The sequence below is a fragment of the Lithobates pipiens genome, unplaced genomic scaffold (genome assembly GCF_037356315.1).
Source record: "Lithobates pipiens isolate NorthernLeopardFrog02 unplaced genomic scaffold, aLitPip1_a1.2 Scaffold_30, whole genome shotgun sequence".
NCBI lineage: Eukaryota > Metazoa > Chordata > Amphibia > Anura > Ranidae > Lithobates > Lithobates pipiens.
Window position 1 is genome coordinate 134,441,487 of NW_027507791.1, and position 12,149 is coordinate 134,453,635.

Here is a 12,149-nt window from a genome sequence, read left to right on the forward strand (position 1 = left end):
TTTTTGTTATAATAAATATCCCCAAAAATATATATAAAACATTTTTTCCCCTCAGTTTAGGTCGATACGTATTCTTCGACATATTTTTGGTAAAAAAAAATCACAATAAGCATTTATTGATTGGTTTGCGCAAACGTTATAGCGTCTACAAACTAGGGGATAGATTTATGGCATTTTTGTTAATATATTTTTTAACAAGTAATGGTGGCGATCAGCGATTTTCTATCATGACTGCAACATTATGGTGGACACATCAGACAATTTTGACACATTTTTGGGACCATTGGCATTAATACGGCGATCAATGCTATAAAATTGCATTGACTACTGTAAAAATGTCACTGGCAGCGAAGGGGTTAACTACTAGGGGGCTAGGGAGGGGTTAAGTGTGTCCTGGGGCATGTTTCTAACTGTCTGGGGGATGGGCTAGCAGTGACACAACACTGATCGCTGCTCCCGATCAAAGGGAGCAGACGATCAGTGTCCAGTTACTAGGCAGAATGGGGAGATGCTGTGTTTACATTGGCATCTCCCCTGTTCTTCAGCTTTATGACACGATTGTGGGTATGTTACTTTGCCCAGCTGTGCCATTCTGCCGACGTATATATACAGGCGGCGGTCAGCAAGTGGTTAACATAATAATCCAAGTATTATTATTATTTCAAGACAATAAATCAAAGTATATTTAATCGCTTGAAAAAAAACAAATGTTGGAGGAAGTTGCTGTCGGAGCGGAGGGCGAGCGACGGGAGAGCTGTGTGATGACTCGTGGAAACCAGCGCAAGCTTGCTCGAGCAAAGAATCTAAAGAAAACTCAGGATAAGGCGAAGAAGTCTGATGATGGATTATCAGCTGCTACACGAAAGCAGAGAGATGCTCAGATAATGCAGGAAAAACAGAAAAAGGCTACGGAGAAAAAAGATGAGTCAAAATAGCATCTGCGGATCGCTGTGTGACTAAAGGCAGAAGACAATGACCTGAAGATCTATCATACAGAACGTGAAAAAAAACATTTGGCTAAATGTTTGCCCAGATGCAGTCATTTTGTTTTCCTCGCTGTGCATTGTTCCCAGCCGTTTCCTTTTTGTCCAAAAAAAAATACAGTAGCGTAAAACTTTCTTCCACATGTACATATTATAAATATACACCACTCAATCCCCAACCTGCACAAAATTCAGGCCCCTTTTTTTACCTTTTAGCTTTATCTGCATGCTGATCTACAATTGATTAAGTCAGCTATTGCAAATGCCTGTCACTGAGTTTATCGCTGAATAAGGTGCTTTACCATGACTGAAGTAACCTGTAATTTTTGTATTCATGGTAGACCTTGTCAAATATTTAATAAAGTGACTTTTTTTCCGTGAAAAAAAACAAAAACAAAATTTTTTTGTTTTTGCAGATAAAATTCCAAAACAATGATGGTATAATCGTATGAAAAATCAAACAATTTTGATTTTCATTCAACAGATTGTTTATTTTTCGAATTGTCTATGGCGTGCCTAACCCCTCCCCCCCTTTGTTTTCTTTTTTTTTTTTTTTTCTTTTCTCTTCTCCTTTCCCTCTTTCTTTATTCTTTTACTTACCGATTTTCTCCATCCATGTCCTTTGGAAAACGCGAAAACTTCTGTGAGGTTGCTAGCCACTTAATTCTTCAATGAAACACATATTTCCCATCATCTGGCAAATTTGATGTCAGCGGTCCTGTTCCCAGTAGACTTTACAGATTGCATGATAGTGTTTCAGACCTCCTTAGCGATGTAATTTATTATACTGCAACTCTCTGTATGTATTGTACTCTTACCCTGGACCTGATCCAGCCATATGTAAATTATATCTATTATGTCACTTTAAAAAGGAAAGAAGATTAGTAGAATTTGGTGCCTCAATATGATCGTTGGGTAAACAGTATTTAAAATACATCATAAACATGTTTTCAATTGTTTACATTTTGCTTCTTGGCCGTCCACATGAAACTAAAAAGCTGTCTTTTTATTAAAAGGACTTTAGCATACTAGCATGGATCATTGTTAAGCGCATATTGCTTTTTATACACAGATACATTGTTACTAGAAATAAAATCTTATACACTATATCCTTAAAAGCATTTCATCCTGCTTGACTTAACTCTGTTGTAATATTAAATCAACCTTTGCTGTTCTTGTAAAGTGAAACAAGGCATTCAGCTATTTACAATTCTAAAAATGAAGTATATTAATTACATAAAAAAACTAAGTACACTATATTTAAAAGATGATTTTACTGTGCTGGTAAAATTCTAAATTAGTGGTGGTGTTGACGTGTTTATTGTTGTGAACTGACAGATATCAACCTCCAGCAGCTACAAAACACATCACCATCTACTGGATCCACATGTAAGCTATACTGTCATATAACTCTGAGATGCAATGCATCAGTCATAGATTAGAGCTCCTGCTGTACTTCAATGTAATGGCAGCCTGTAAGAGTAAGCAGCAGGCATTCTGGGAATCTATTCTATTTTTTGCTTGTTATTCACACAGAAACCTAGGGTGCATTCTCTTCAGAATGCTGAATTTCCACAGCATTGGCTGACAGGTGTGATCAAATTATTACACAGTTGTATAGTGCCAGAATAAACAAAACAAGGCAACATTATCTTTAATGTACATGTTTAATGTAATGTTGTTCTTTGTTTTTGCTGCCTGATGATATGATTGTGTTCCTTCTCATTTTAACACCTAAATCGGACTTTCAATTTAGAACTAAAGCCATAACTTTTTTTTCCATCGGTGTCTCATTGATGAGATTTTCCTTCACTTCCTGTCCCACATACAAAACCGGAAGAGAGATGAAATCCCTCCAAAGTTAGGGAATCCCTGATTGTCACCAAGGTCAGCAGACCTAGTGTTGCCATTGGTCAATTTCCTCTGTGTTCATGTTTTGGTGACAACCCAAAATATGCGATTTACTTTCACCTTCACTCTTGGTGATTAAAGTAAATAGGACGAATATAGAGGGCGAATCTTCCTAACTGTGGCACAGACAGCACTAAGGACCTGCAAGGTTTTCCAATCTCTCATCACTCTATCCAAAACTAAATTAAAGAAAAATGTGCCCAATGTCAGAACAGAAAGTAAGAGAAAATCATTCAACCCTTCCTCCGGCGACTATGCTATCTGTGTTTTACAACTAGAGGAAGATTAAGTAATATACATAGCTCCCAACTGTCCCTGATTCTGAGGGACTGTCCCTGATTTTGAGCAATGTCCCTCTGTCCCTCTTTCCCCCTCATGTGTCCTCATTTTAGTCTGATCTATATAGTTGTATATAATATGCACTTTTTATCTTTCAAAAAGTGTTTTCCAGTGCTAAACCTTTCATCTAATTTCTAAATTGCTGCATTTGTAAATTTTAAAAGCCAATATAAAGGACTAGTAGTGGTTAAAAAAGCCTTTATGGATTTATTAAATTAATACATTTATTTATTTTGGTTAATTCTCCTTTAATGGGGGTGTGGCAGGAGGAGTGTCCTATGCCTACATACATTTGCTAGTAGGTGTCCCTCATTCCCATCTCAAAATGTTGGGAGGTATGCATCTAGACAGATAATATTATTCATGAATATTTACAGGAATGATTAGCTCTAAATAGTCACATGCAGTTCAGTATAATATATTTTTTTTCTTGGCATCTACAATTGGTAAGCTTTTTACCAGGACATGAAAGTGAAATCCACCTCTGTTTAGCAGCTCGGACACCTAAACCAAAGACTATACGTTTTCTCCTTTTTAATGCTACCATTGCTGCACAACCAAGAAGACAGAAGGCTTTCAATATTATCAATTGCATAGCTTAATAAAAAATAAAAAAAGGTCTGTTTCATTATCATTTCAAATCATTATTTCACCAAATAACTGACAGTGAATCTTAGAAATCAATAATGGGCATGTTCTAGATAAGGGATTGACAACCACTAAGAGCATGGAGAGTTACCAAAGCAAAAAAGGTTTTAAAACATTATATTTGCCAGGAAGCAGTATTTTATTAAGTGGTTATAAAGGCTAAACATTTTTAGCTTGCATTAGGGTAAAAAATGTTTAAATAGCAGTATGCCCCCTCATCCCTCTTTATACTTACCACTGCTGTCAGTAAAATCCTGACAAGCGGGGGCCTGGGCCGAGATGCGCTGTCTGTGTCTGTTTTCTATAAGTGACTTCCTATGAGAGAAAAGAAGGAGCTAGGAGCACCGGTGGGGAAGAATTGGGGCAGCTTTGTGCAATTCCATCTCACAGAACAGGTAAGTAGAAACCTGTTTGCCATTTATAAAAAAATATAGTTTACAATCACTTCACTGCATTTGAGCACCACAAGCCAAAACACTATTTAATTCATTTTTAAAGTGGTTGTAAACCCTTACAAACCACTTTGACCTACAGGTAAGCCTAGATTAAGGCTTACCTGTAGGTCCAAGAAATATCTCCTAAACCTATATGGTTTAGGAGATATTTGCCCGAAAACAGGCACCGCTGTCTACGGCGCCGTAGACAGCGGCGCGCAGGCGCACTGAGCGCGGCATTCTCAACGACGGAGCTGCCGCGCGTGTAGGCTCCCGTGCGCATGCGTGGGAGTGACGTCATCGCGGCTTCGCCGAATGACAGCGGCGGAGCTGTGAGACCCCACCAAGAAGATGGATGCGGCGGACTACAGGGGACAGCGGCGACTTCGCTGGCTCCTGTGTCAGGTAAGTGACACATAATGGACTACTATGCGATGAATAGTAGTCCATTATGCTTTGCCTTTGCATGGAATGAAAGAGGAAGTAAACTCATCAGGGTTTACTTCCTCTTATATTTCCAAGCAAACTCATCCATCCATTATTGTTCCCATCATTTATTCTGATTGGAAATCCCTTTGAACCCCCCCCCCCCCCAGCATTTCTGTCCATGGCCAGCTTGAGTATGGGCAGATGGTTTATGTAGCATTTATTTCCTGGAATCTATCTTCCCTTAGCCCAGGCAGGGAAAGCAGGAGGATGTGCTTAGCTGAAAAAGCCCCTCCTCCCCTCCTGAAGACCCCTGGGATGTATGATGTGGTGAAACCTTCCCAGCACCCTGCTTGAGTGCTTCTGTCAGTATACCGTTTCCTCCAGTCTGGACATACCCGATATTATAGCCACATAGCATACAAGACTAGCCGACAAATGAGAGCTGGAGCTGTTTATTTGAAAGCTCACAGTGAATTTATATACTGCAAAATCAGGCGAGGCTGATCACATTAATCACATAACATACAGAATTATAATTAACATAACTAAATAACAACCAGCATAAACTATGCTGCTCTCCATCTAGCAACTACTAGCTGACAATGGTTTAATTAACATATTAATTAACTCAACACTTAAACCAGCCTGGTGACCAGACTGCCTGGCAACAAGGCTAAAACAAAGTGCATTACACATTATCCTAAGTATAGCGATACCCTCACTTAAGAGGGCCGCAAGTTTGGTTTGGGTCCTGAGCACAGCTCCGCCAACCCCCCGGCAATCTGCACTACCCACTCTGGCACAGTTAGTATCTAGCAATACACATTAAATCACTTATACTCTAAATATGTGTGTGCGTGGGTAACTCAAGCTCATAGACAATCTTTGAAAGTATATAACTGACTTTACTTGTTGTTTTATAAAAGGAATAACATGAATCAAACATTTGGATTGCAACACATAATCAGGTCCCTGCAGTAACCAGTAATAAAGATAAACAGAGTAATCAGCATAATAAAGTATTGCTATGCAACTCTAACGCTGCCCTTTTTCAGCTACTTCCCTGCATGGGTAAACTAACACCCAGCACTATCTACCTATGCAGTCAGGCCTGACTGATCTAGATGGAAGTCCAGTAAAACAATATTCGCTAGCAATCTTTCGGTGGTGCACTTGAAGAACAACTTTGTAATCCAAACGAATAATAAAGATAAAGCATCTGTCTTTAAACAGCTCTCACCACCCGGACAAGTCCAAGTCCGTTTTCTCTGCCTTTTCGTCTAGGAACAGGAATCCACCGACCTCCGAGTCTTCAATCCTTCTGGTGTAATGCAGCAAGGGTGAGAAAATGTCTCTCAGGTGCAGCTAGGCTGGCAGAGGGCTCTTTGGAAAAGAGCACAAGGCCCAGGCTTCAGGCCTTGTGCCTCTAGCAGTTCAGCACAGATCTCCTCTTGCTAGGAGAGGGGGAGGTGTCCAAAGAGAAAGAGCTAGGCCTCTCCCCCTCCTTATATGCCCTCCCCCATGAGTCTCTGGGGCATAACTCCAAACATCCTGGGAACCAGCGGGGTTCTGGGAACAGTAGTTTTATAGTCCTTAAAGAGACCCCGCTACACACTCCCCCCACTTTAACTCTTTGGTCCCCAAAGATAAACTTTTAACACATATCCTGTACCAATTTTGAAAGTGCTGGGTATGATGTTGGTACAGGGAATTTCCACCAGAACTCAGAGGTGGGATTCCCTGTCCCACAGGTCACACTGGCATGAGTGGCCTGCCTAACTGTGCCAGAGAGTGAGCTGGGGTTGCCCTCCACCAAATGGTCAGTGGAGGGATTAGAGCGTTCAGCACTTCTTCTAGCAGTCACAACAGAGTCCTCAGAGCTCTCCCCCATTTGAGAGTAGGTTAGCTTCTTGGGGGGTCTCACAACTCGGCAAGCTCTCTGTTCTCTTGGGACTTCAGGCTCTGGTGCCACAGGCTCTACTTCAGGAACACACTCTGACAGCATCACTGGTTCTGGAACATCGGTCCTTTCCTCTTCTGAGTAAGTGCTAGGGATATCTTCCCAGCCTTCAGGCACACCACTAGATGGAATGAACTCTGTAGCTTCTGGGTTCAGTGTCCCATCCTGTGTATCCTCAGTAGGTGGGAGATCTATGGCAGAATTTCCTGGAGTTGATGAAGGCCACAGCCACTCAAGCTCTCCTCTTTCACCTTCACCTCGTTGGGGATCTTGTCCATCTCTAACCCGGGAGGTCTGAGACTGAGTGCTAGGTCCCGGGGTATCCAGAATGGAAACAGATTCAGGTGGATTTCTCACTGGAGGTATTCTGACTGCTTCAGTAAGCGGGAGCAAATGATTCCTGTGCCAAGTCTTCAAGGGCCCCACTTTCCCCTCTGGTTTTAACTTATACACAGGCAATCCAGGTAGCTTTCTGCAAATGACATAGGGCTCCGATCTCCATCTATCAGCAAGCTTGTGCTTCCCAGGGATCCCCAGATTGCGTAGCAGTACACGGTCCCCAGGCTGCAGGTCTTGCACTCGAACCTTCAGATCGAAGTTCCTCTTGTTGCGGGCTCCCCTTTGGTCCGAGGCCGCCTGAGCTCGTTCATGGGCCACTTTCAAATTGTGTCTAAGTCGGTCCACATATCCCTTGTGGGAGGTAGCAGAGGCATGGTCTAGGGAAATGCCAAAGGCCAGATCCACCGGCAATCTTGCTTCTCTCCCAAACATGAGCCGGTAGGGGGAGTAACCCGTCACATCACTTGTGGTGCAGTTGTAAGCGTGCACCAAAGCTGATATGTGTTGGCTCCAGTGTTGCTTCTTCTCTGTCTCTAGAGTTCCAAGCATGTTTAGTAAGGTCCGATTAAACCTCTCAGGTTGGGCATCTCCTTGTGGATGATAAGGTGTAGTCCTGGTCTTCTCTACTCCCAATGAGTCCAGTAGGTTCCGGATCAGACGACTCTCAAAGTCTCTTCCTTGGTCTGAGTGGATTCTCTGTGGTAATCCATAGTGGACAAAGTATTTTTCCATGAGCACCTTGGCCACAGTGGAGGCCTTTTGGTCTTTGGTGGGGAAAGCCTGGGCATAACGGGTGAAATGATCGGTTACCACCAGAACATTTCCCAATCCACTCAAATCGGGTTCGAGGCAGAGAAAGTCAATGCACACCAGATCCATTGGGCCCTGACTCTGTAGGTGGCCCATTGGGGCAGCTTGATGGGGTAGAGTCTTCCTCTGGATGCATCGTGCACAAGAACGGCAATATTCCTCCACTTCTGCCCTCATACAGGGCCAATAGAACCGGCTTCTGACAAGCTGGAAAGTTCTCTCCGCCCCTAGATGGCCATGCTGGTCATGTAAGGCAATTAGTACCGTCTCTCGGTGCTTCTCTGGGAGAAACAACTGCCACTTATCTTCTGAGTTATCGGTAGACCACTCCCTGATGTACTTGTAGCTTATCCAACTCTTTCCTCAGCAGGCGAGCCTCCTTGGAAGGGTGATGTCGAAGTCCCTCTGGATTCTCGTTCTCCAAAGCTTCAAGGACCAATCTCCCCATGGGGTCTTCCAATTGATCATAGCTCAGATCCTTTCTGGACAGCTTTGGCAGGAGTTCCTCTGCTAGTTGAGTTACCCCACAGTAGGTTTGAGGGACTCCCACTGCGGTGACTCCTATCTCCTCTGATCTGGGGCCCCCTCTTGCTTGAAACTCAGCACCCTGACAGAGTGCTCGCACTCCTTCCGGTGCTACCTGGGTCCAGTCTTCCCAGTCATTGACCATGACATGAGATCTTCAGGACAGGGCATCTGCATCCCTATTTCCAGCCCCTGGTCTGTACTTTAGACTGAAGTTGAATCCGGATAATGCAGCCAACCATCTGTGTCCGGTTGCATCTAACTTTGCAGTAGTGAAGAGGTAGGTCAGAGGATTGTTATCTGTCTTTACGGTAAACTCCGCCCCATAGAGATAGTCCTTCAGTTTGTCTACTACTGCCCATTTGAGGGCCAAGAACTCCAATTTATGAGTGGGGTAGTTCTTCTCCGAGGGAGTCAGGCTCCGGCTCACATAGGCCACTGGTCGTAGCTGCTCTTCATACTCTTGATAGAGCACTCCGCCTAGGCCCTCATGACTGGCATCGACATGTAGCTCATATGGTCTGGTGGGGTCGGCATAGGCCAGGACTGGGGCCGTGGTAAGGCTCCTCTTCAAGGTTCGGAAAGCCTCTTCACACCTTGGGTTCCACTGATCTTGAACCGACTCACCGGCCCTCCTAGGTCCCAAGCCATCCTCTTCTCCTTCAGTCTTGAGCAATTCGTTTAGTGGCTTGGCAATCAGGGCAAACCCATCCACAAATCTTCTATAATAGGAGCAGAACCCCAAGAAAGATCTGAGCTCTGTGACTGTTGTCGGTCTTGGCCAAGAGGTAACTGCCTCCAACTTCTCAGGGTCTGTAGCCACTCCCTTTTCAGACACTATGTGTCCCAGATAGTTCACAGAAGATTGGTAAAACCGGCACTTCTCGGGAGAAAGCTTGAGTCCCTCTTCGCTGAGTCTTCTCAACACCTTCTCCAACCTGGCCTCATGTTCTTCCAAAGACTTCCCGAAGACAATGACATCGTCCAAGTACACAAGGACTTCTATGAGGTTCATGTCTCCAACGGTCTTCTCCATGAGGCGTTGAAAGGTAGCAGGGGCTCCAGACAGGCCCTGAGGCATTCTGTTGAATTCGAAGAATCCCACTGGGGTTATGAAAGCTGTCTTCTCTCGGTCTTCCTGGTGCATGGGGATTTGGTAGTACCCACTCTTGAGATCCATTACACTGAACCACTTGGCACCAGCCAAACTCTGTAGGGCATCCTCTATTCTCGGTGTGGTATACTGGTCAGGGATGGTCCTCCTGTTGAGAGTCCTGTAGTCAATACAAAGCCTCAACGACCCATTCTTTTTCCTGACCACCACTATGGGGAGGCATAGGGACTTCTAGACTCCCGATTCACACCAGTCTTCTTCAACTCCGCAAGCTGCTCCCTCAGATCCTCCAGGTCAGCTAGAGGGACCCGCCTAACCCTTTCCCTGAAGGGTTTGTCTTCTTGGAGGCGGATTCGGTGGGTGGCACTCCTGGCACATCCCACATCAAACTCATCCTTTGAGAAAATCCTCTCCCATCTAGTCAGCTGGGCCTTGGCTCTCTCCTTCCAGGCTCCAGGTAGGTCCGGGTTCTCCATGGAAAGTTTCTCCCAAACATCTCCTCCTTCAACCGTTCCTTTTACTTCTGACCAGCTGACTGGGGCCGCAGGACTCACCTGCCCCAACAGCATCCTGGCAGGGATCTCTATGGGTCTCTCCGTAGGGTTTCTCACACTCACTGGGACTCTTCCTCGAGCCTTCTTCAGGGCCTTGATTGAAATCACTTCCAGTATCACTTCCAGGCCTGAGTGGTCCTCCCTTGGATCGGATTCCAGCATGACAAGGGGGCCAGGCTGCTCCCAGGTAAGCTTCACCGTGGCCCTGAGGCAGGCTACCTCTCCGGGCTGCAGCACCACTCCCTCTCTCCCAAGTCTCCACACCTTCCCTATCCCCTCTCCTGGGGTCTTCTGCTCTAGGACCAACCGTTGGTAGGCTGTCTTCAGCATGGGATGGATATTGGGATCTTTTTTTAACCAAAGATTTTTATTAGATTTTGAATGAAACAAGTATACATCATTTGACAAAGAAGTATGTAGCATTATCATACATATTGAAGGCAGTGTTCCACATACTCACATAGAAAAGAAAATATAAACAATAGTATCCTATTAGAACTATTATAGTTTGAGAACCTCAAATGGCCTACTTGTAGCCTGTCACCCCATACGGGTACACACTGTGAGCAGGCTTAGCGCTGGAGTAGGATTACCTGAGTATTAGTATCCTTTGACCTTACCGAGGGTCAAGGGCGATGGTACAGGTAAGTACGCGGCTCATTTGTTTTAATACGTAGGACAGCAAAACTTGTCCATAGGCATAGGGAAAACGGTAACCAAGAAACTTCAACACAAACAAAGATATATAGTCCTCCTTGGGCACTACTCCTGGGTTAAAATGGATAATATTACCTCTACTTACACTGTAGTTGGATGAAAAGCCTTTTGGGTTCAGGCAACTTAATTTCAAGATATAATTCAACAAGAAAATCCATGAATTAGATCACAGATGTGGAGAGGCGTATTTGGAGGAATCCCAGGTCCCCCAGCATTTATGGAAACCCGGGATTACCCCTTCTTTGTAAGCTAACATCTTTTCCATAAGGTATATGTTGTTTACTCTGGTAATAACCTCCTCTAGAGAAGGGGGTATGGGGGTCTTCCAATGTCTTGTCAACGAAATTCTGGCAGCAAAGAGGATATTAATCACTATTTTTCGCATTACTGGAGGGAATTGCTCTATCGAGAGGCTAAGAAGAGCCAACCCTGGGTCTAGTTTACACTTAGACTTTGTGATGTCTCTGATCAGGGACTCTACTTTCTTCCAATATGGGGTGATAATTTCACAACTCCATAATATATGAAAAAGATTCCCCATGTGCTGGCAGTTCCTCCAGCACAGAGGGGCTGTATCTGTATGCATTTTGTGGATGCGTAGCGGAGTTAGGTACCATCGGTGTAGTATTTTCTGGGCATTGTCCCAGTGATCTATACAAGCAGAGGATTTCCCACTATATTTTAGTGTCGTATGCCACTGCGAGAGTGAGTATTCCTTCCTCATTTCTCTTTCCCAGTGTAACATGCAGGGCAGTTTAGAGTTTAGATACAGAGGGTTTGCTAGTCTATAGAAAAGTGAGATTCCCTTTCTACAGTTAGAGCTTTTGTTTAGAAGGAAGTCCCATAGTGCTTGTGGGATTTCTACTGGAGTAGGAGTGTTGGACACATTGTGGTGCTGAATTTGGTATAGCCTATATCGGTCAGCTAAGTCTCTTTGTTCGTCAAGGGGCGCAAAAAAATGATTGCCTGATTGTTTCCATCTCTGTGTGGAGAAGTTGGGAATTAGGTATTGGTAGGTTGCTAATGGAATTTGTAGTCTACTTATCGGTAGGTCAGTAATTTTACTTTGAGTCAGGCCCGACCATGCCTTAATCGTGGCTTGTATAGTAGGGTAGTTGGGGACAGTTGGTTTGTGGTGAATGCTAGCCGCCATAGCTAGAGCAGGGAGATCATGCCCAGGGGTAACAGTACGTTCTATGTTTGACCATTTATTATCGGATTGACAGGAGAACCAGTATTTCATTTGGTCCAATATGGCTGCATGATAGTAAGCCTGGGCATTAGGGAGACCCATTCCGCCAAGGTACTTTGGCTTATAGAGTTTCGCTAAGGCTAGTCTAGGTTTTTTTCCTGCCCATATGAATTTGTTTAGATGTGTGGATAGTT

General features: G+C 44.1%; 1 pseudogene; it reads left to right on the forward strand.

Annotated features, from left to right (window-relative positions):
* Window positions 1-718: 718 nt before the first annotated feature.
* Window positions 719-1,012, forward strand: LOC143942127 (small EDRK-rich factor 2 pseudogene; annotated as a pseudogene).
* Window positions 1,013-12,149: the final 11,137 nt, after the last annotated feature.